At 46.3% G+C, this 16,557-nt stretch overlaps 10 non-coding genes and 1 pseudogene across 10 annotated transcripts; all 11 read left to right on the top strand.

The window, feature by feature from the left end:
* The first annotated feature begins 4,283 nt into the window (after positions 1–4,283).
* On the top strand, positions 4,284–4,402 carry LOC125736461 (5S ribosomal RNA). The gene has a single exon (XR_007395739.1). It is a non-coding gene; the product is annotated as a 5S ribosomal RNA (ribosomal RNA).
* A 1,042-nt stretch (positions 4,403–5,444) lies between these two features.
* Positions 5,445–5,563, top strand: LOC125736573 (5S ribosomal RNA). The gene has a single exon (XR_007395850.1). It is a non-coding gene; the product is annotated as a 5S ribosomal RNA (ribosomal RNA).
* A 648-nt stretch (positions 5,564–6,211) lies between these two features.
* Positions 6,212–6,330, top strand: LOC125736688 (5S ribosomal RNA). The gene has a single exon (XR_007395962.1). It is a non-coding gene; the product is annotated as a 5S ribosomal RNA (ribosomal RNA).
* Positions 6,331–7,373: 1,043 nt separating this feature from the next.
* On the top strand, positions 7,374–7,482 carry LOC125729454 (5S ribosomal RNA; annotated as a pseudogene).
* Positions 7,483–8,524: 1,042 nt separating this feature from the next.
* On the top strand, positions 8,525–8,643 carry LOC125736806 (5S ribosomal RNA). Its single transcript, XR_007396074.1, has one exon. It is a non-coding gene; the product is annotated as a 5S ribosomal RNA (ribosomal RNA).
* Positions 8,644–9,687: 1,044 nt separating this feature from the next.
* LOC125736918 (5S ribosomal RNA) lies at positions 9,688–9,806 on the top strand. The gene has a single exon (XR_007396185.1). It is a non-coding gene; the product is annotated as a 5S ribosomal RNA (ribosomal RNA).
* Positions 9,807–10,850: 1,044 nt separating this feature from the next.
* On the top strand, positions 10,851–10,969 carry LOC125737029 (5S ribosomal RNA). The gene has a single exon (XR_007396296.1). It is a non-coding gene; the product is annotated as a 5S ribosomal RNA (ribosomal RNA).
* Positions 10,970–12,013: 1,044 nt separating this feature from the next.
* LOC125737141 (5S ribosomal RNA) lies at positions 12,014–12,132 on the top strand. Its single transcript, XR_007396408.1, has one exon. It is a non-coding gene; the product is annotated as a 5S ribosomal RNA (ribosomal RNA).
* Positions 12,133–13,174: 1,042 nt separating this feature from the next.
* Positions 13,175–13,293, top strand: LOC125731512 (5S ribosomal RNA). The gene has a single exon (XR_007391626.1). It is a non-coding gene; the product is annotated as a 5S ribosomal RNA (ribosomal RNA).
* A 1,043-nt stretch (positions 13,294–14,336) lies between these two features.
* On the top strand, positions 14,337–14,455 carry LOC125737254 (5S ribosomal RNA). Its single transcript, XR_007396520.1, has one exon. It is a non-coding gene; the product is annotated as a 5S ribosomal RNA (ribosomal RNA).
* Positions 14,456–15,497: 1,042 nt separating this feature from the next.
* LOC125729031 (5S ribosomal RNA) lies at positions 15,498–15,616 on the top strand. The gene has a single exon (XR_007389558.1). It is a non-coding gene; the product is annotated as a 5S ribosomal RNA (ribosomal RNA).
* The last annotated feature ends 941 nt before the right edge of the window (positions 15,617–16,557 follow it).

The following is a 16,557-nucleotide window of genomic DNA, read 5'->3' on the forward strand; positions in this document are numbered from 1 at the left end:
TCATTGCTCACTTTGTGGCCGGTTTAAGTCTAAACGGTGTGCTAACAGTCTGTCTTTAGCTTGTCTTTGTCTTTAGGCCTTCTGAGCTAATCTGTCCTGGTTTTGTGCACTGGTTCACCTTCACAAAGACAGTGGTGTTAAACTGGATGCCAAATGCTTTGATCAATGTTCTGTTCTCCACACTGTATTGCAGTATTTTTCAAGCCTGTTAAACACACGGATAACTTTATAACTGACGGAAAGGCAGGGCCTTCATGCACAGTCAAAGAGAATTATATAAAATTATGTGCAATCAGTGCAATAAAACTAGTAGGTAAGTAATAGATATTTGCAGATATTTTAAAAAAATCTCTCTTTGCCTGCTCTCTCTGTTGCTTGGTTTGCCTCAAGGAACTCAGGTATCCTCACATAGTCCAAAAGCTTGCAGTTCAGTGAGTCGTTGTGTCAAAAATGTTAATGGAGCATTTGCTGTAATAGACCGGCATCCCATGCAGTGTGGACCTGTGTTTCCTGGGACAGGAAACAAGCAAACAAGGAAATAAACAACTACGCAAGTTAATAAATGACAATAAACAAGAAATTTTATTGCGGGGGGCAGAGACTTAATGTTTACAAGGTATGTCAACATGGGACGCCAAACTGAGCAAGACTTGTTTAATCCTTTGACAACATATTTGATTTTCTAGAATTTAAGAAATTGCATTAGGCTTTGAAGCATTTGAGCCATCTTGGGTGTTTTTTAGATTTCCACTCCAACATTATCCATAGAAGTGATGCAAAGGTGATTACCTCTAATTAATGTCGAGTGAAGTCATTAATGTGAGGATGAATTCTAAAAATGACAGTCATGTTCTAACAAATTCTGCTTTTATTTAGGTCCTTTTCTTCAAAAAGACCCGATTTTCAGACTTGAAAGGCTGTGCAGCTCATATTAGCCACGGATCTGCAGATATTGTTGATGCTCATGAATTCAGCAAAACAAATAAATATACAGTGAAATCCTTACTACTGAGCTAGTGCTGCTGCAGTATCTGAAACTAAAGGGTTTGCATATTAAATATTGTGTTCAAACTATGCAAAGGACAAAGAAAAGTTGGACCTTCTGGTTGTTATCTCACAGTTTAGTGACAGAGGGCAGAACCGCTTGGATTTTACATTTGCAAAGTTAGAATTTGCAATGATAAAGGCTATTTCCTAATTAATGTCCACACAAATTATACTTGGGCAATGACTGTAGTATGACTCACTTTCCCTTTGTAGTCAGGGTGACAGTCAGTGACTCAGTTACCTCACATCTCCACCTGCCTTCAGATGGCTCTGGGTGTGTGGTTTGCATGAGGTTTCACCCAGGTCCTCCAGTCTGCTCCTGCAATGCAAAAACAGTAATTGGTGTCTCTAAATCAATAATATTGATTGATGAATAATTTCTTTGTGCATGTATGTGCCCTGCGATGAGCTGGCATTCCGACCTGTCGATCTCCTGGCATTCCGGTTTCCTCCCACAGTTCATACAGTAGTGATAGACTAGTATCCTGTCCAGAGTGTATCCCATTCAGCCTGGAATGGGCCCAGACATGCACCACCACTGTGATCAGTATAAGCAATTGGAAGATGGCGGAAAGGAAAATACTACAGCCTGATGCTTCCAATGGGACCCTGAGCATTTCAACTTTTGCCAGTTTTCTTTTTAGGAGGAACTTCGTGTGATGTGACTGGGGGGAAATCATACAAGTATCTTTATTTGCATAAGAATCAGGATAGAAAACTCACCAATGGCTCTGCCTGGCCTCTTTATGGTGACTGATGAGGATCATAATTAAAATCCAGTTTGTTGTCATTGGATTATGAATAGATTTAAGGTCAAAAGATTTTTCTTCAATAAATTATAATGAACAAGATTGGTCACAACAGGGGAGTATCGATTAATTCACCCAGGGTCTCCTCCGGTGGGGAAAAATAGTCACAGAGTCACATGTGTAAACATGGTCAAATATCAGCGACGACGCAGGAGTTCTCCAGCTGCAAAGTTTTGCACAGACTCTGCAGGAAGCCCGATGTTCCTCTGTCTGTCTGCGCTTAGCATGCTGCCGATATCTCGGCTTCTGCACCAAAAGGCCGAAATTTTCATTCGCGACAAGGTAACATTGTGAGGGTAATAACGGATCAAACAATATCTATAATGGACAAGACAGACACTCAAAGTGTACTTGAATGACAATACAATCTGTAATGTAGTTAACCTAGAAATGTATTTATGTGCCTTAACCATCAGCGATGAACACACAGTCTTTAATAATACAGCGCAGACCAATGTGACATATTTTTGGAGACGAATTCTGACAAATGAGCAGTACTCAAAATAGCATAGTAAAATGGCACTGATCAAAAAATACTCTCTTTTTGTGACATGAATCAAAGCAGGTGCATCTTACAGCTTTTTATGCAGAATTTAAAGATTTAACTGGAAATTACCTGTCACATAAGAAATTGCATTGACATACAAGCTTTACACTATATGTGCAGTCAAAGTAAAAAGTTTCTAAACCCGCTGGAATTTACTATATTCATGTGTAATTCCCATATAAAAGAGGGTCGTATCTCCATGTAAATCACAATGATGAACACAGTCTCTTATAACTAAAGATACACATATTTTCAGAGAATTTTTGATCACATTGAATAATTCATTCAAACGGTTTCACTGAAGGTTGGAAAAAGTAAGTGAGCCCTAAGCTAATGACTTTTTAAAAAGCTCATTGCAGTCAGAATTTAGCAAACCTGGAGTCCATTTAATGAAAAGAGGTCAGAGGTGTGGCCTAGAATTACTGTGACTGATTAAAAACACTGAAAAGTTTGAGCTTTTGAAAAGAATTATATCCAGATGGGAGTCACGCCTCGTACAAAAGAGCTACGCTCAAGAATTGTTACAAACGGTTACAGAGTCATCTCAGATATTTTAGATATTCGTCAGTCTACTGTTAGGCAAGTTGTATATAAATGGAGATAATTTGTTATTGTGGTTACTCTGCTTAGAAGTGGGTGTCCAGCCAAGACGACCTCAAGAGCACAATGCAAAGTCATCAATGAGGTAAAGAAGAACCCTAGAGTGACAGCGAATGACATGAGGAAGTCATTAGAACCGAGTAACATCTCTGTTCACGACTCAACAATATGCAACACATTGAACAAGAAAGGAGTCCATGGCAGGACACCCAGGAGAGAACATTGCTGCATACCTGAAGTTTTGGCCCCCCAGTGGCGCAGGAGTTCTGGAAAGCCCCCTTCCCCACCCTGGAGCCTGTCCTGCTGTGGGGTAACATGCTGGCCTGCCCAGTGGACCCGGCCCTCGCCCATTTTGATTACAGACAGAGGCACAGCGACCTACTGACAATGTGGAGGCTGCATAGACTGGGCTTGGCCGTGTCTCCGCTCTGCCCAGTGTGCGGGACGTGGAGGAGGGCCTCACACACATGTTCTTTGGCTGTAAACAGTTAGTGGATTTTATTGTCTGGGCTCTGGGAGTGGTGGACAAGGTTGCCGGGCGGTGGGGCCTGTGCCTGTTTTTACTGAGGCGGGGTGGCAAGTCATGTTTTTGTTTGGAGTGGAGAAGGGTCACCCTGCCAGTACCTTTTTGAATTTGTTTTTAACCGTAGCCAAATACACTGTGTGGCTGCGGCGTAACAGGGCTCGCTACACTGGTGTTGTTTTAGACCCTGTTTTGATTTGTAAGCGTCGGTTGCGGCTGGTTTTAACTAAGGTGCTTTTATTGTCTGCCGGGCCTCATGACTCGCCCCGGTTTTTACATGATTATGTGACCCGGATTCCTTTTCTTTCTTTTGTGGGTGGGCGTTTGGTTTGGGATGTTTTTTTTAGGTTTTTGTTCTGCCTGTGTTTTTCCTGTTTGCTTTGTTTTGTTTTTGGGGTGGGATTTCTTGGATTTTGTCTGTTTTGTCTTTGAGTGAATTGGCTTTTAATTGGATTTTTTAATCCTGGTTTTCTTCCTTGACTTTTTTTATTAAAGCACGCCTACATGATGATGACTGCTGCACCCTGTGAGTGGGGTCGTGGGCTGTGGCCTTGCCCCTGTCCCGGCCCTGACTCCCTGTACTGCTCCTTGCTGGTGGCATATATGCAGCCCTGTCTGTCTGAGTGTTTAATAATAAAAAAAAAAAAAACGCCCGATCTCGGAGTTAAAGAGAAGCAAGTGTGCGGATGCGGAAAAAACGGAATAATTGCCGTAGGCTGCGTGTAGTACAAAAGGGCTGTCTTTGGTAGCGTCTCTCGCTTACGGCCATACCACCCTGAACACGCCCGATCTCGTCCGATCTCGGAAGCTAAGCAGGGTCGGGCCTGGTTAGTACTTGGATGGGAGACCGCCTGGGAATACCAGGTGCTGTAAGCTTTTCTCACTTTTACTTTATACAGGGGGCGCTCCACTTCACGATTAATTTAAATCTATCACTCCCCTTCCATTTTACTTTTTTTTTCTCTCTCTCTCTCATTCATAAAGGCAGCTTTTACACACCGTTTAACTCTAAATACTGCCTGGTAATACTAGGTGCTGTAAGCTGTTCTTGCCTTTATTCCACCAGGGGGCGATCTTCTCGCAAACTTGAAGACTCCCCATTCACGTTTTGCAACTTATTATTAATAATAAAGATATACAGCTTTTTACGCACAGTTTTAAACAAAGTACTGATATAATTCCTCTTCAACTCACCGCTTTGTTTTCTATGTAAAATCCACTTCGCCACAGAAGACTCGATACTATTGGCACAGCAAGGTCTGCTCTTCTCCTCCTTTCAAAACTTGCTAAAAGCTGTATTTAAAACAGCAGGCTGGCCGTGTTAATTCACACCTTTCCATGCCGGCTTAATGTGTAGGTTAGTGGGCATCACAGAGGAATTAGGGATGGAAACTTCTTTGCTGGTGGTAGAAGCGGTCTGGTGAATTTTTAGAGAGAAGAGGCCGTCAATGTTTGAATGTAGAAAATTGTTCTGGCTGCAGTATGGACCTGTAGCTGCCAGTGTTCTGACAGCGCGACGTTCTGGGGAAGCATGTGATTGAGCAGCCACCAGTGGGCTTCGTGCGGCGGAGATTTTGTGGCCGTTAGCGGAGTTGATAACAGAGGGTCGTTAGGAGAAGCCTGCATGCGGTAGGCAAAGGAGTAATGTTTGCCGGCGGGGGACGTGCGGCGATTAACCTGTGCGCTAGTGAAAAGGGGTTAAAGAGAAGCAAGTGTGCGGATGCGGAAAGAACGGAATAATTGCCGTAGGCTGCCGGCTGAGCAGTTTGGTGAATGTTTGGTGTGGGTCCGGCGCTGCCGATTGGATGGTGGGGCTGCAGTGTGAGTCAGATAGAAAACCAGGAGTAGGATGCGATGGGACTAACTGGCGTGTATAGACGCGTGTGGTACAAAAGGGCTGTCTTTGGTAGCGTCTCTCGCTTACGGCCATACCACCCTGAACACGCCCGATCTCGTCCGATCTCGGAAGCTAAGCAGGGTCGGGCCTGGTTAGTACTTGGATGGGAGACCGCCTGGGAATACCAGGTGCTGTAAGCTTTTCTCACTTTTACTTTATACAGGGGGCGCTCCACTTCACGATTAATTTAAATCTATCACTCCCCTTCCATTTTACTTTTTTTTTCTCTCTCTCTCTCATTCATAAAGGCAGCTTATACACACCGTTTAACTCTAAATACTGCCTGGTAATACTAGGTGCTGTAAGCTGTTCTTGCCTTTATTCCACCAGGGGGCGATCTTCTCGCAAACTTGAAGACTCCCCATTCACGTTTTGCAACTTATTATTAATAATAAAGATATACAGCTTTTTACGCACAGTTTTAAACTTCGTGCGGCGGAGATTTTGTGGCCGTTAGCGGAGTTGATAACAGAGGGTCGTTAGGAGAAGCCTGCATGCGGTAGGCAAAGGAGTAATGTTTGCCGGCGGGGGACGTGCGGCGATTAACCTGTGCGCTAGTGAAAAGGGGTTAAAGAGAAGCAAGTGTGCGGATGCGGAAAGAACGGAATAATTGCCGTAGGCTGCCGGCTGAGCAGTTTGGTGAATGTTTGGTGTGGGTCCGGCGCTGCCGATTGGATGGTGGGGCTGCAGTGTGAGTCAGATAGAAAACCAGGAGTAGGATGCGATGGGACTAACTGGCGTGTATAGACGCGTGTGGTACAAAAGGGCTGTCTTTGGTAGCGTCTCTCGCTTACGGCCATACCACCCTGAACACGCCCGATCTCGTCCGATCTCGGAAGCTAAGCAGGGTCGGGCCTGGTTAGTACTTGGATGGGAGACCGCCTGGGAATACCAGGTGCTGTAAGCTTTTCTCACTTTTACTTTATACAGGGGGCGCTCCACTTCACGATTAATTTAAATCTATCACTCCCCTTCCATTTTACTTTTTTTTTTCTCTCTCTCTCTCATTCATAAAGGCAGCTTTTACACACCGTTTAACTCTAAATACTGCCTGGTAATACTAGGTGCTGTAAGCTGTTCTTGCCTTTATTCCACCAGGGGGCGATCTTCTCGCAAACTTGAAGACTCCCCATTCACGTTTTGCAACTTATTATTAATAATAAAGATATACAGCTTTTTACGCACAGTTTTAAACAAAGTACTGATATAATTCCTCTTCAACTCACCGCTTTGTTTTCTATGTAAAATCCACTTCGCCACAGAAGACTCGATACTATTGGCACAGCAAGGTCTGCTCTTCTCCTCCTTTCAAAACTTGCTAAAAGCTGTATTTAAAACAGCAGGCTGGCCGTGTTAATTCACACCTTTCCATGCCGGCTTAACGTGTAGGTTAGTGGGCATCACAGAGGAATTAGGGATGGAAACTTCTTTGCTGGTGGTAGAAGCGGTCTGGTGAATTTTTAGAGAGAAGAGGCCGTCAATGTTTGAATGTAGAAAATTGTTCTGGCTGCAGTATGGACCTGTAGCTGCCAGTGTTCTGACAGCGCGACGTTCTGGGGAAGCATGTGATTGAGCAGCCACCAGTGGGCTTCGTGCGGCGGAGATTTTGTGGCCGTTAGCGGAGTTGATAACAGAGGGTCGTTAGGAGAAGCCTGCATGCGGTAGGCAAAGGAGTAATGTTTGCCGGCGGGGGACGTGCGGCGATTAACCTGTGCGGCAGTGAAAAGGAGTTAAAGAGAAGCAAGTGTGCGGATGCGGAAAGAACGGAATAATTGCCGTAGGCTGCCGGCTGAGCAGTTTGGTGAATGTTTGGTGTGGGTCCGGCGCTGCCGATTGGATGGTGGGGCTGCAGTGTGAGTCAGATAGAAAACCAGGAGTAGGATGCGATGGGACTAACTGGCGTGTATAGACGCGTGTGGTACAAAAGGGCTGTCTTTGGTAGCGTCTCTCGCTTACGGCCATACCACCCTGAACACGCCCGATCTCGGAAGCTAAGCAGGGTCGGGCCTGGTTAGTACTTGGATGGGAGACCGCCTGGGAATACCAGGTGCTGTAAGCTTTTCTCACTTTTACTTTATACAGGGGGCGCTCCACTTCACGATTAATTTAAATCTATCACTCCCCTTCCATTTTACTTTTTTTTTCTCTCTCTCTCTCATTCATAAAGGCAGCTTTTACACACCGTTTAACTCTAAATACTGCCTGGTAATACTAGGTGCTGTAAGCTGTTCTTGCCTTTATTCCACCAGGGGGCGATCTTCTCGCAAACTTGAAGACTCCCCATTCACGTTTTGCAACTTATTATTAATAATAAAGATATACAGCTTTTTACGCACAGTTTTAAACAAAGTACTGATATCATTCCTCTTCAACTCACCGCTTTGTTTTCTATGTAAAATCCACTTCGCCACAGAAGACTCGATACTATTGGCACAGCAAGGTCTGCTCTTCTCCTCCTTTCAAAACTTGCTAAAAGCTGTATTTAAAACAGCAGGCTGGCCGTGTTAATTCACACCTTTCCATGCCGGCTTAACGTGTAGGTTAGTGGGCATCACAGAGGAATTAGGGATGGAAACTTCTTTGCTGGTGGTAGAAGCGGTCTGGTGAATTTTTAGAGAGAAGAGGCCGTCAATGTTTGAATGTAGAAAATTGTTCTGGCTGCAGTATGGACCTGTAGCTGCCAGTGTTCTGACAGCGCGACGTTCTGGGGAAGCATGTGATTGAGCAGCCACCAGTGGGCTTCGTGCGGCGGAGATTTTGTGGCCGTTAGCGGAGTTGATAACAGAGGGTCGTTAGGAGAAGCCTGCATGCGGTAGGCAAAGGAGTAATGTTTGCTGGCGGGGGACGTGCGGCGATTAACCTGTGCGCTAGTGAAAAGGGGTTAAAGAGAAGCAAGTGTGCGGATGCGGAAAGAACGGAATAATTGCCGTAGGCTGCCGGCTGAGCAGTTTGGTGAATGTTTGGTGTGGGTCCGGCGCTGCCGATTGGATGGTGGGGCTGCAGTGTGAGTCAGATAGAAAACCAGGAGTAGGATGCGATGGGACTAACTGGCGTGTATAGACGCGTGTGGTACAAAAGGGCTGTCTTTGGTAGCGTCTCTCGCTTACGGCCATACCACCCTGAACACGCCCGATCTCGTCCGATCTCGGAAGCTAAGCAGGGTCGGGCCTGGTTAGTACTTGGATGGGAGACCGCCTGGGAATACCAGGTGCTGTAAGCTTTTCTCACTTTTACTTTATACAGGGGGCGCTCCACTTCACGATTAATTTAAATCTATCACTCCCCTTCCATTTTACTTTTTTTTCTTCTCTCTCTCTCTCATTCATAAAGGCAGCTTTTACACACCGTTTAACTCTAAATACTGCCTGGTAATACTAGGTGCTGTAAGCTGTTCTTGCCTTTATTCCACCAGGGGGCGATCTTCTCGCAAACTTGAAGACTCCCCATTCACGTTTTGCAACTTATTATTAATAATAAAGATATACAGCTTTTTACGCACAGTTTTAAACAAAGTACTGATATCATTCCTCTTCAACTCACCGCTTTGTTTTCTATGTAAAATCCACTTCGCCACAGAAGACTCGATACTATTGGCACAGCAAGGTCTGCTCTTCTCCTCCTTTCAAAACTTGCTAAAAGCTGTATTTAAAACAGCAGGCTGGCCGTGTTAATTCACACCTTTCCATGCCGGCTTAATGTGTAGGTTAGTGGGCATCACAGAGGAATTAGGGATGGAAACTTCTTTGCTGGTGGTAGAAGCGGTCTGGTGAATTTTTAGAGAGAAGAGGCCGTCAATGTTTGAATGTAGAAAATTGTTCTGGCTGCAGTATGGACCTGTAGCTGCCAGTGTTCTGACAGCGCGACGTTCTGGGGAAGCATGTGATTGAGCAGCCACCAGTGGGCTTCGTGCGGCGGAGATTTTGTGGCCGTTAGCGGAGTTGATAACAGAGGGTCGTTAGGAGAAGCCTGCATGCGGTAGGCAAAGGAGTAATGTTTGCCGGCGGGGGACGTGCGGCGATTAACCTGTGCGCTAGTGAAAAGGGGTTAAAGAGAAGCAAGTGTGCGGATGCGGAAAGAACGGAATAATTGCAGTAGGCTGCCGGCTGAGCAGTTTGGTGAATGTTTGGTGTGGGTCCGGCGCTGCCGATTGGATGGTGGGGCTGCAGTGTGAGTCAGATAGAAAACCAGGAGTAGGATGCGATGGGACTAACTGGCGTGTATAGACGCGTGTGGTACAAAAGGGCTGTCTTTGGTAGCGTCTCTCGCTTACGGCCATACCACCCTGAACACGCCCGATCTCGTCCGATCTCGGAAGCTAAGCAGGGTCGGGCCTGGTTAGTACTTGGATGGGAGACCGCCTGGGAATACCAGGTGCTGTAAGCTTTTCTCACTTTTACTTTATACAGGGGGCGCTCCACTTCACGATTAATTTAAATCTATCACTCCCCTTCCATTTTACTTTTTTTTCTTCTCTCTCTCTCTCATTCATAAAGGCAGCTTTTACACACCGTTTAACTCTAAATACTGCCTGGTAATACTAGGTGCTGTAAGCTGTTCTTGCCTTTATTCCACCAGGGGGCGATCTTCTCGCAAACTTGAAGACTCCCCATTCACGTTTTGCAACTTATTATTAATAATAAAGATATACAGCTTTTTACGCACAGTTTTAAACAAAGTACTGATATCATTCCTCTTCAACTCACCGCTTTGTTTTCTATGTAAAATCCACTTCGCCACAGAAGACTCGATACTATTGGCACAGCAAGGTCTGCTCTTCTCCTCCTTTCAAAACTTGCTAAAAGCTGTATTTAAAACAGCAGGCTGGCCGTGTTAATTCACACCTTTCCATGCCGGCTTAATGTGTAGGTTAGTGGGCATCACAGAGGAATTAGGGATGGAAACTTCTTTGCTGGTGGTAGAAGCGGTCTGGTGAATTTTTAGAGAGAAGAGGCCGTCAATGTTTGAATGTAGAAAATTGTTCTGGCTGCAGTATGGACCTGTAGCTGCCAGTGTTCTGACAGCGCGACGTTCTGGGGAAGCATGTGATTGAGCAGCCACCAGTGGGCTTCGTGCGGCGGAGATTTTGTGGCCGTTAGCGGAGTTGATAACAGAGGGTCGTTAGGAGAAGCCTGCATGCGGTAGGCAAAGGAGTAATGTTTGCTGGCGGGGGACGTGCGGCGATTAACCTGTGCGCTAGTGAAAAGGGGTTAAAGAGAAGCAAGTGTGCGGATGCGGAAAGAACGGAATAATTGCCGTAGGCTGCCGGCTGAGCAGTTTGGTGAATGTTTGGTGTGGGTCCGGCGCTGCCGATTGGATGGTGGGGCTGCAGTGTGAGTCAGATAGAAAACCAGGAGTAGGATGCGATGGGACTAACTGGCGTGTATAGACGCGTGTGGTACAAAAGGGCTGTCTTTGGTAGCGTCTCTCGCTTACGGCCATACCACCCTGAACACGCCCGATCTCGTCCGATCTCGGAAGCTAAGCAGGGTCGGGCCTGGTTAGTACTTGGATGGGAGACCGCCTGGGAATACCAGGTGCTGTAAGCTTTTCTCACTTTTACTTTATACAGGGGGCGCTCCACTTCACGATTAATTTAAATCTATCACTCCCCTTCCATTTTACTTTTTTTTCTTCTCTCTCTCTCTCATTCATAAAGGCAGCTTTTACACACCGTTTAACTCTAAATACTGCCTGGTAATACTAGGTGCTGTAAGCTGTTCTTGCCTTTATTCCACCAGGGGGCGATCTTCTCGCAAACTTGAAGACTCCCCATTCACGTTTTGCAACTTATTATTAATAATAAAGATATACAGCTTTTTACGCACAGTTTTAAACAAAGTACTGATATCATTCCTCTTCAACTCACCGCTTTGTTTTCTATGTAAAATCCACTTCGCCACAGAAGACTCGATACTATTGGCACAGCAAGGTCTGCTCTTCTCCTCCTTTCAAAACTTGCTAAAAGCTGTATTTAAAACAGCAGGCTGGCCGTGTTAATTCACACCTTTCCATGCCGGCTTAATGTGTAGGTTAGTGGGCATCACAGAGGAATTAGGGATGGAAACTTCTTTGCTGGTGGTAGAAGCGGTCTGGTGAATTTTTAGAGAGAAGAGGCCGTCAATGTTTGAATGTAGAAAATTGTTCTGGCTGCAGTATGGACCTGTAGCTGCCAGTGTTCTGACAGCGCGACGTTCTGGGGAAGCATGTGATTGAGCAGCCACCAGTGGGCTTCGTGCGGCGGAGATTTTGTGGCCGTTAGCGGAGTTGATAACAGAGGGTCGTTAGGAGAAGCCTGCATGCGGTAGGCAAAGGAGTAATGTTTGCCGGCGGGGGACGTGCGGCGATTAACCTGTGCGCTAGTGAAAAGGGGTTAAAGAGAAGCAAGTGTGCGGATGCGGAAAGAACGGAATAATTGCAGTAGGCTGCCGGCTGAGCAGTTTGGTGAATGTTTGGTGTGGGTCCGGCGCTGCCGATTGGATGGTGGGGCTGCAGTGTGAGTCAGATAAAAAACCAGGAGTAGGATGCGATGGGACTAACTGGCGTGTATAGACGCGTGTGGTACAAAAGGGCTGTCTTTGGTAGCGTCTCTCGCTTACGGCCATACCACCCTGAACACGCCCGATCTCGTCCGATCTCGGAAGCTAAGCAGGGTCGGGCCTGGTTAGTACTTGGATGGGAGACCGCCTGGGAATACCAGGTGCTGTAAGCTTTTCTCACTTTTACTTTATACAGGGGGCGCTCCACTTCACGATTAATTTAAATCTATCACTCCCCTTCCATTTTACTTTTTTTTTCTCTCTCTCTCTCATTCATAAAGGCAGCTTTTACACACCGTTTAACTCTAAATACTGCCTGGTAATACTAGGTGCTGTAAGCTGTTCTTGCCTTTATTCCACCAGGGGGCGATCTTCTCGCAAACTTGAAGACTCCCCATTCACGTTTTGCAACTTATTATTAATAATAAAGATATACAGCTTTTTACGCACAGTTTTAAACAAAGTACTGATATAATTCCTCTTCAACTCACCGCTTTGTTTTCTATGTAAAATCCACTTCGCCACAGAAGACTCGATACTATTGGCACAGCAAGGTCTGCTCTTCTCCTCCTTTCAAAACTTGCTAAAAGCTGTATTTAAAACAGCAGGCTGGCCGTGTTAATTCACACCTTTCCATGCCGGCTTAACGTGTAGGTTAGTGGGCATCACAGAGGAATTAGGGATGGAAACTTCTTTGCTGGTGGTAGAAGCGGTCTGGTGAATTTTTAGAGAGAAGAGGCCGTCAATGTTTGAATGTAGAAAATTGTTCTGGCTGCAGTATGGACCTGTAGCTGCCAGTGTTCTGACAGCGCGACGTTCTGGGGAAGCATGTGATTGAGCAGCCACCAGTGGGCTTCGTGCGGCGGAGATTTTGTGGCCGTTAGCGGAGTTGATAACAGAGGGTCGTTAGGAGAAGCCTGCATGCGGTAGGCAAAGGAGTAATGTTTGCCGGCGGGGGACGTGCGGCGATTAACCTGTGCGCTAGTGAAAAGGGGTTAAAGAGAAGCAAGTGTGCGGATGCGGAAAGAACGGAATAATTGCCGTAGGCTGCCGGCTGAGCAGTTTGGTGAATGTTTGGTGTGGGTCCGGCGCTGCCGATTGGATGGTGGGGCTGCAGTGTGAGTCAGATAAAAAACCAGGAGTAGGATGCGATGGGACTAACTGGCGTGTATAGACGCATGTGGTACAAAAGGGCTGTCTTTGGTAGCGTCTCTCGCTTACGGCCATACCACCCTGAACACGCCCGATCTCGTCCGATCTCGGAAGCTAAGCAAGGTCGGGCCTGGTTAGTACTTGGATGGGAGACCGCCTGGGAATACCAGGTGCTGTAAGCTTTTCTCACTTTTACTTTATACAGGGGGCGCTCCACTTCACGATTAATTTAAATCTATCACTCCCCTTCCATTTTACTTTTTTTTTTCTCTCTCTCTCTCATTCATAAAGGCAGCTTTTACACACCGTTTAACTCTAAATACTGCCTGGTAATACTAGGTGCTGTAAGCTGTTCTTGCCTTTATTCCACCAGGGGGCGATCTTCTCGCAAACTTGAAGACTCCCCATTCACGTTTTGCAACTTATTATTAATAATAAAGATATACAGCTTTTTACGCACAGTTTTAAACAAAGTACTGATATAATTCCTCTTCAACTCACCGCTTTGTTTTCTATGTAAAATCCACTTTGCCACAGAAGACTCGATACTATTGGCACAGCAAGGTCTGCTCTTCTCCTCCTTTCAAAACTTGCTAAAAGCTGTATTTAAAACAGCAGGCTGGCCGTGTTAATTCACACCTTTCCATGCCGGCTTAATGTGTAGGTTAGTGGGCATCACAGAGGAATTAGGGATGGAAACTTCTTTGCTGGTGGTAGAAGCGGTCTGGTGAATTTTTAGAGAGAAGAGGCCGTCAATGTTTGAATGTAGAAAATTGTTCTGGCTGCAGTATGGACCTGTAGCTGCCAGTGTTCTGACAGCGCGACGTTCTGGGGAAGCATGTGATTGAGCAGCCACCAGTGGGCTTCGTGCGGCGGAGATTTTGTGGCCGTTAGCGGAGTTGATAACAGAGGGTCGTTAGGAGAAGCCTGCATGCGGTAGGCAAAGGAGTAATGTTTGCCGGCGGGGGACGTGCGGCGATTAACCTGTGCGCTAGTGAAAAGGGGTTAAAGAGAAGCAAGTGTGCGGATGCGGAAAGAACGGAATAATTGCAGTAGGCTGCCGGCTGAGCAGTTTGGTGAATGTTTGGTGTGGGTCCGGCGCTGCCGATTGGATGGTGGGGCTGCAGTGTGAGTCAGATAAAAAACCAGGAGTAGGATGCGATGGGACTAACTGGCGTGTATAGACGCGTGTGGTACAAAAGGGCTGTCTTTGGTAGCGTCTCTCGCTTACGGCCATACCACCCTGAACACGCCCGATCTCGTCCGATCTCGGAAGCTAAGCAGGGTCGGGCCTGGTTAGTACTTGGATGGGAGACCGCCTGGGAATACCAGGTGCTGTAAGCTTTTCTCACTTTTACTTTATACAGGGGGCGCTCCACTTCACGATTAATTTAAATCTATCACTCCCCTTCCATTTTACTTTTTTTTTCTCTCTCTCTCTCATTCATAAAGGCAGCTTTTACACACCGTTTAACTCTAAATACTGCCTGGTAATACTAGGTGCTGTAAGCTGTTCTTGCCTTTATTCCACCAGGGGGCGATCTTCTCGCAAACTTGAAGACTCCCCATTCACGTTTTGCAACTTATTATTAATAATAAAGATATACAGCTTTTTACGCACAGTTTTAAACAAAGTACTGATATAATTCCTCTTCAACTCACCGCTTTGTTTTCTATGTAAAATCCACTTCGCCACAGAAGACTCGATACTATTGGCACAGCAAGGTCTGCTCTTCTCCTCCTTTCAAAACTTGCTAAAAGCTGTATTTAAAACAGCAGGCTGGCCGTGTTAATTCACACCTTTCCATGCCGGCTTAACGTGTAGGTTAGTGGGCATCACAGAGGAATTAGGGATGGAAACTTCTTTGCTGGTGGTAGAAGCGGTCTGGTGAATTTTTAGAGAGAAGAGGCCGTCAATGTTTGAATGTAGAAAATTGTTCTGGCTGCAGTATGGACCTGTAGCTGCCAGTGTTCTGACAGCGCGACGTTCTGGGGAAGCATGTGATTGAGCAGCCACCAGTGGGCTTCGTGCGGCGGAGATTTTGTGGCCGTTAGCGGAGTTGATAACAGAGGGTCGTTAGGAGAAGCCTGCATGCGGTAGGCAAAGGAGTAATGTTTGCCGGCGGGGGACGTGCGGCGATTAACCTGTGCGCTAGTGAAAAGGGGTTAAAGAGAAGCAAGTGTGCGGATGCGGAAAGAACGGAATAATTGCCGTAGGCTGCCGGCTGAGCAGTTTGGTGAATGTTTGGTGTGGGTCCGGCGCTGCCGATTGGATGGTGGGGCTGCAGTGTGAGTCAGATAAAAAACCAGGAGTAGGATGCGATGGGACTAACTGGCGTGTATAGACGCATGTGGTACAAAAGGGCTGTCTTTGGTAGCGTCTCTCGCTTACGGCCATACCACCCTGAACACGCCCGATCTCGTCCGATCTCGGAAGCTAAGCAGGGTCGGGCCTGGTTAGTACTTGGATGGGAGACCGCCTGGGAATACCAGGTGCTGTAAGCTTTTCTCACTTTTACTTTATACAGGGGGCGCTCCACTTCACGATTAATTTAAATCTATCACTCCCCTTCCATTTTACTTTTTTTTTTCTCTCTCTCTCTCATTCATAAAGGCAGCTTTTACACACCGTTTAACTCTAAATACTGCCTGGTAATACTAGGTGCTGTAAGCTGTTCTTGCCTTTATTCCACCAGGGGGCGATCTTCTCGCAAACTTGAAGACTCCCCATTCACGTTTTGCAACTTATTATTAATAATAAAGATATACAGCTTTTTACGCACAGTTTTAAACAAAGTACTGATATAATTCCTCTTCAACTCACCGCTTTGTTTTCTATGTAAAATCCACTTTGCCACAGAAGACTCGATACTATTGGCACAGCAAGGTCTGCTCTTCTCCTCCTTTCAAAACTTGCTAAAAGCTGTATTTAAAACAGCAGGCTGGCCGTGTTAATTCACACCTTTCCATGCCGGCTTAACGTGTAGGTTAGTGGGCATCACAGAGGAATTAGGGATGGAAACTTCTTTGCTGGTGGTAGAAGCGGTCTGGTGAATTTTTAGAGAGAAGAGGCCGTCAATGTTTGAATGTAGAAAATTGTTCTGGCTGCAGTATGGACCTGTAGCTGCCAGTGTTCTGACAGCGCGACGTTCTGGGGAAGCATGTGATTGAGCAGCCACCAGTGGGCTTCGTGCGGCGGAGATTTTGTGGCCGTTAGCGGAGTTGATAACAGAGGGTCGTTAGGAGAAGCCTGCATGCGGTAGGCAAAGGAGTAATGTTTGCCGGCGGGGGACGTGCGGCGATTAACCTGTGCGGCAGTGAAAAGGAGTTAAAGAGAAGCAAGTGTGCGGATGCGGAAAGAACGGAATAATTGCCGTAGGCTGCCGGCTGAGCAGTTTGGTGAATGTTTGGTGTGGGTCCGGCGCTGCCGATTGGATGGTGGGGCT

This window comes from Brienomyrus brachyistius, chromosome 2 (assembly GCF_023856365.1).
Source record: "Brienomyrus brachyistius isolate T26 chromosome 2, BBRACH_0.4, whole genome shotgun sequence".
Classification (NCBI taxonomy): domain Eukaryota; kingdom Metazoa; phylum Chordata; class Actinopteri; order Osteoglossiformes; family Mormyridae; genus Brienomyrus; species Brienomyrus brachyistius.